Here is a 6,709-nt window from a genome sequence, read left to right on the forward strand (position 1 = left end):
AAGACTGGTGTTTGGGTGTAGAGACTGGGGAAGCAACGGGAAAGATTGTTTTCTAAGGATGAGCAAGGGATTACTGGAAGGTCGCCTGAGAGAGCTCCAGATTGTCCTCCTTGGAGCTGCAGCAGGAAGTGGGTTTTATATATTTGTTGTGTCTGTGTCATGGGATAGACTTTTCTACTGTAAAATGAAATTTTTTATGCTATGCCAAATACAGACGTTTTTCTCCTCCCGCCAACACTTGACAGGCGTAGGGACCCCTCCCAACGTCACTGTGAGCTGTGAGCACTGAGATGGCTCCGAAGGCAGGAAGAGAGCTCGCTGGAAGTCCCAGGGAGCAGGGAGAGAGCCAGGTGCCACCCAGATGCTACACATGCCCTGTGGCTCTGCAGGGCATTCTCTGGAAGAGTCAGGCCTCCTCCAACTCCACTAGCATCATGGAGGCTGCCAAGCTGCCTCAGTTTCCCCAGTGCGGCTGTGACATGGCCCTGAAGGGACGTGGAGAGAGGCAGCTGATGCCTCCGCGCTGGCTGTGTCACTTGTGCTGGGTGGTGACCAGGGGCCATGCCCCCATCCAGTCACATTAATTTACATGAAAATCTCCAGGTGATGCCTCCAGGGGCCACTAGGCTCTCTCAGGTCCCTGGACCGAGGCTGTGACCTACACAGAGAGATTCTGCCAATTTCTCCTTGAGGGTCGTGATGCTCTCCTCCTGGTCCATCTCAGAGTCTTCACTGGAGAAAGAAGTTTCCATCTACAAAGTGTGCTCCATGGAGACATGGCTCACCTCATCCCAGACTTCCATCTCCCTGGAAAAGTGACAAAACATCTCAGAGGTAGGAGAAAGGCCCTGAAATCCCAGCATAGGCACTCGGGCTATGAAGGGTAGGAGGAGCAGAGCTGGGAGCCTGGGCTTTGAGGCCTTACGAAATCCCCCCGTGTGCCCAGCCAGACACACGAGCAACCCACCAAGGGGCGGGTGGATGTGGCCTTGGAATTCAGAGTTCCCGTTTGTAGAAATGAAATGTTTATTTCATGGTACAGTTGGGGGTAGAAAATGGGGATAAATCTTTAATTTCTCAAATTTCCAGAAATCGGGATTTTCCCTAAGTACTCCTGGCCTTGAGCTATATCCTGTCACTGTCTTGGGCTGTGTGCTGCTGGGAGCCAGGGCCTTGTAAGACCCAGGCCCTCCTCCTTCTCTCCCGTATTAGTCAAGGTCCTCCAGAGAAATGGAGTTAGAGATGCACTGCTATAAGAAATGGAATGGGCTCACATGATTACAGAAGCTGAGGGGTTCTACACCCTGTTGTCTGCAAGCTGGAAAGGCAGGAGAGCCTGTGCTGCAGCCCTAGCCAGAGCCTGGAGGCCCGAGAACCAGGCACGCCGACGACAGCACACTTCCAGCCTGAGAGCAAGAGAAGGTCAATGTTCCAGCTCCAGCAGGCAGGCAGAGGGAGGGTTCTCTCTCCACTTTTGTGTTCTACTCAGGTCTTCAATGGGTTGGATGAGGCCCACCCACATTGTGAGGGCGTCTGCTTCACTAAATCCACCGTCGCACCTGCTTCTCTTGGGTGCCGTCTGATTGCAGAGACGCTGTGCCCTTGAGGGCTCCTGCCCCACTGGGTCTGCTGGTGCTAGGATGTCTGCCCTGGTCCAGCCCTGCACCCCTGAGTCGGAGGCTCTTACTCTGGGTTCAATCAAGAAGGTTATTTGGCCCCCACACCAAGCTAAGACTTTCACCTTGGCATTTATTAGGAGTAAGTAATAATTTGAGTTCTATGTGTTTTATTCTTTATCTCATGTCCAACTTGTTCTGAATCTGCATGGGGAAGAGGTGCTCTTAGTATTAAGCCCTCTCAAAGGCCCTCAGTTCCTGGAGTGAGGAACTTTGAGAAATAAGAGGTGATGGGGTGAGGAGGGTGGAACACACAGTGAGAGGGCTTCATTGGGCGCGATGTGTGGCTTTGGGCCTTTCGGCTTAGATTCCAAACAGCACGTTTGACCTTGAGGTCTGCAATGTTTCTCCTGGGTGAGGCTTGGACCCCTGTGGCCCGGGCATGAGACCTTGAGCTCAGGCCATGCCATGCCTGACCTTGAACCTTGCTGACCAAGGCTTCACCCACAGGTGAGGGGTGTTCCAGGGAAGCAGGAAGTGTGCAGCAGGCACTGACCAAAGATGTGCTGCCCTTTGCAGAGGGACGAGGGGCCAGGCTGGGCCTTAAGGAAGCCCTGGCGTATGCCTATCCTGGTGACCTTGCTCTGGTGGCCACCCCGTCAGGGCCCCTGCAGCCAGGTGGAGCCCAGCAGTGCAGAGGCCTCTTTTCAGAGGCAGGTGTGTCTAAGGGTAGCGTTTGGTTAAACAGGATGAAGCCTCTGCTGTGTAGGCCTTTTAAACCCTAGGTGGATGTATACTAGTCTGTTTTCACACTGCTAATGAAGACATACCCAAGACTGGGTAATTTATAAAGGAAAGAGGTTTAATGGGCTCACTTTACCACATGGCTGGGGAGGCCTCACAATCATGGCAGAAGGTGAACGAGGAGCAGAATCACGTCTTACATGGTGGCAGGCAAGAGCGTTTGTGTAGGGGAACTCCTCTTTATCAAACCATCAGATCTCGAGAGACTAACTCACGACCATGAGAACAGTATGGGGGAAAATGTCCCCATGATTCAATTATCTCCACCTGGCTGTGCCCTTGACATCTGGGGATTATTACAATTCAAGGTCAGATTTGAGTGGGGACACAGCCAAACCCTATCAGCGGAGAAAGGCCTATTTGCTGCTTTTACTAAAGTTCCTCCTTTAGGTCTGTGGGCAGAGGTTTCACCCCGAGGCAGTTGCTCTTGTGTGCCTTAGAGAACTGGGAAGGTGCAGGATGCAGGTGGCCATGTCAGGACAGGAGGCAGAGCAGACCAGCTGCCCCGCACTGCTCTCCGCACTCCAGCCTGGGAGGGCTGTGCACAGGGGGACTTCAATGCCTGTGATTTGTCTCCCAGTTCTGAGTAATGCCCAGAGCGCAACTCCCAAGTTTGTTCAGGACTTGTTCATTGCAGAAGCTCCAACTAGAATCTGAATCTGTGTATATTAAAGATCTAAAAAGTGGCTTCCTTCACAGGAGGGTGGAAGTTTCTAAACGACACAGATAAGGAATCAGGGCCTCTTTATGAGGGGGCAGAGGGCTTCCCCTCTGCACTGAAGTGTCCTGATCTGTTACAATACAACTAGGTCCTGGATGAACAATGAAAAGTACTTTTCAAACATTGCTGGAGTTGCAATAAAGTGAGTGAATGCCTAAAGAAAAGAGAAAAACAAGCAGTGAGTTGAGACAAGAAAGGTAAATAAGAAAACTGGGCCAGGAGCAGTGGCTCACACCTGTAATCCCAGCATTTTGGAAGGCCGAGGCGGGCGGATCATGAGGACAGGAATTCGAGACCAGCCTGGCCAACATGGTGAAACCCTGTCTCTACTAAAAATACAAAAATTAGCTGGGCGTGGTGGCGGGCACCTGTAATCCCAGCTACTCGGGAGGCTGAGGCAGGAGAATCGCTTGAACCCGGGAAGCGGAGGTTGCAGTGAGCCGAGATCATGCCACTGCACTCCAGCCTGGGCAACAAAGCAAAACTCCATCTCCAAAAAAAAAAAAAAGGAAAGAAAACTTTGGTTGCCCTGTGGAAATGCCAAAGAAGCCCTGGGCATAACAAATGAAGTTTTAGTCCTGCAGTTCCTGTGTCAAACCAGGTCTCAGAGGGGCCTACAGCTTGGGCAGTGCCCAAGGCCCCAGAAGAGCCCAGAGGGCAGCCTCTTTGTGAGGTGGACCTGTGACTTAGAGCCTCTGGGTTCCTGAAGACTCACTTCAGCCAAAGCTGAACTCATAATCACAAACCAGAAAGCACGCAAAGAAATCACCTAAAATGAGTTGGAGTCTGTATAAACGAAAAGAAAAAGCACAGAATCCGGTAGATATGTACCCTCCAGCACTTAAGGAATTAACATCATCAGATATACAATGTAAAATAACTACCTGTGCAATGCCTAGGAAGTAAAATGAAAGAAAGGAAAAGAAAAGAAAGCAATAGAGGCCTTCGGAAACATCCATGCAGAGAGGAAAGGGTGCCGCGCAGAACACAGCCTGAGGCCCTGGGGTTCTGGAGTCAAGTGCCAGTTCACCGCCCAGGCCTCCCCAGGGCCAAGTCTGTGTCTCAGCTCCAGGCACTGTCTCCTCTGTTCCCTGGACACTGGGCACTTGGAAGCCCCCACTGTGGACCTGGCGTAGCCCACACTGTGGGAATCATCTGCTGGGCCTGCCCTCTGCACTGGCACCTTCACCTTGCTGGGGTCTGGGGCGTTTGTGCCTGCTGGGTGGCACCTCCGGGGTAGGACTGGAGGGTGCTGACTACCCCTCACTGGCCCGTCTTTGGCGTAGTCACCCAGCCATTGCCACCTGCCAGCATCACTGTCTCGGTGAGCAGATCGGACAACGGCTTCCCCATGCTGTGGATTCCTTCTAGTCCCCGGGCACACTTGGCCCATCTGGGTGAAGTCAAAGAGCTCTGGCTCCCAGTTGGATTTGGGAGAGGCTTGGCTCCCATTCATAGGGATTTGGTACCTGCTGCCCCTTCGCAGTCCATCCTGCTGGCTCTCATCTGTTCCTCGGCCATGCCATCGGCCTCCTCCTCGGTAGGGGACCTTTCTGAGCTCCTCCCCAAGGTCTGCAGGCAGCTCCTCACGCGACAACACTGCAGAGTCTCCCACCTCCCAGCCACCCTGGAAAGGAGCTTGCAGGGCTCCTCGCTGATGCTGGGGAAGTTTGGGCTGGTTCTGAGTGAGGGATGGGATAAGGCAGGGGCTGGTTCTGAGTGAGGGATGGGATAAGGCTGGGAGCAGGGAGCCAGGTGAGGGGCTTTGGGTGGTGCGTTCACAGTAGAGTCTTGTGAATTTGGCCTTCTTGCCCTGGTCCTGGAGAGGGAAGGCAGCCTGCGGCGTTTTCTCCAGGAGTGAACATTCTCAGCATTTCATTTGTTGGCTTGATCACCAAGGAGAAAATGTTCCGAGTTTCTTCTGGGCCAGCTTTTATCACTAATCTGCAGAAAGCTCTGAATGGACGCTTTTTGCTCTTTTTTCTTTATGGTTACTGGAGCTGTGAAGAGGAGCAGCTCTACATACTTTTTGCTTCTCACTAAGTACCATGAGTAGGGTGACTATTACAATAGAAACACATACAAGAAATTATAACTAGGACTATTGGCTGTTTTAAAATCAAGGCAACATTAGTTGACATTTCTCAAATTTTAGTTCTGCAGATTATAAAATTAATGTATGCTTTTTGTAGAAAGTTTGGAAAGCATAGACAATCTAAAAGAAGCTGGAAAATATCACTCATGATGCACCCTCCCCTCCGCCCCCCATTCAAGCAGGAAGCCCCGTTAGCATTTGATCTCTGTGCTTCCTGCACACTCCTGCAGGTAAGTGGGGTCTTTTCTTTTCATAGTTGAGTTTGTGTCGCAAATGTATGTGGATCATGCTTTTCACTTTCTTTTTCTTAACAGGATAGGTTTTTTTACCCTCATGTCACTAAAATCCTCCCTGCATGACTGTCTAAAATGGGCTTGTGAGTTCTTGTTATGAATGGATTACTTATTCAACAATTCTCTGAATAAAGGGATCATCTAATTATTTTCAGTTTTTCGCTGTTGTAAATCCTATGGTGGTAAGTATCTTTTAAAATATATTTTGGTGTTTTTTTTTCCCACAGGTTCTCAAGATTTGGAAATAATTTTTAAATAAAAATAATGTGAAATATATTTTGGTTTGCATTTCAGATTCTTTCCTGAAGTTGGACGGTTTGGCCATGTTCAAGCCTCTGAATTCTTCCATAGAATTGTCTTCTGGAAATCATGCCACAGCAATTTAAGTCTCCCCGGCTGTGTGTGTGAGGGCTTCTTACCCTCTTGGGCATGGAGGGGTTTAGCATGTTTGATAGTCATTTTGGTCATAGTAGGTTGACAGTTGAGTGTTTCCTAGATCTTTCCAGGTAGACCAGCATGACTATGGAAGAGGCCCTGAAGGTCCCACCCCGATGCGCCAGCCCGAGGGGCCCTTGCCTGGGCACCCTGCACCTTCCCCTGGACCTGCTGATGCGCTTGGCTGGGAGAATGCAGGCCTTCGCGTTGGGTCCACCTCCAGCTTCCATGACTGTGGAGTTTGCAGTGGGTTCATTGAGAAAGTGGTGGTGAGACCAGGGTATCTGAGAGGAGCAGTCGGCAGGGAGACGAGACAAGTGTGGAGACCAGGCAGATGGAAGGTGCGTGTCTGGAGGGTGCAAGAGCCGCCTGGCGGGTGTCTGCAGGGTCTTGCAGAGTCGCTCAGCCGCAGATGGGGCGGCTCTGGAGACCCGATCGGCACATTCCAGAGAGTGGCAGACCCCACGGCCAAACATAGACTGATGAACAGGACTGTCCTCCACTGTCCAGACAACAGCACAGACGAAACCCATGAGTGCCTGGGACGGTGCTGTGAGCCCTTCACATCCACTGTCCAGACAACAGCACTGATGAAAACAGGAGTGCCTGGGATGGCCCTGTGAGCCCTTCACATCCACTGTCCAGACAACAGCACTGATGAAAACAGGAGTGCCTGGGACAGCCCTGTGAGCCCTTCACATTCACGGAGTCTCTCAGATGAAACCACACATGTGTCACAGTGATG

At 51.3% G+C, this 6,709-nt stretch overlaps 1 long non-coding RNA gene across 1 annotated transcript; it reads left to right on the forward strand.

Moving 5' to 3' along the window:
- The first annotated feature begins 1,117 nt into the window (after positions 1-1,117).
- LINC02991 (long intergenic non-protein coding RNA 2991) lies at positions 1,118-6,448 on the forward strand. The gene is made up of 2 exons (XR_008523150.1): positions 1,118-1,758; positions 5,824-6,448. It is a non-coding gene; the product is annotated as a long intergenic non-protein coding RNA 2991 (long non-coding RNA).
- Positions 6,449-6,709: the final 261 nt, after the last annotated feature.

The sequence above is a fragment of the Pongo abelii genome, chromosome 11 (assembly GCF_028885655.2).
Source record: "Pongo abelii isolate AG06213 chromosome 11, NHGRI_mPonAbe1-v2.0_pri, whole genome shotgun sequence".
In the NCBI taxonomy this organism is placed as follows: domain Eukaryota; kingdom Metazoa; phylum Chordata; class Mammalia; order Primates; family Hominidae; genus Pongo; species Pongo abelii.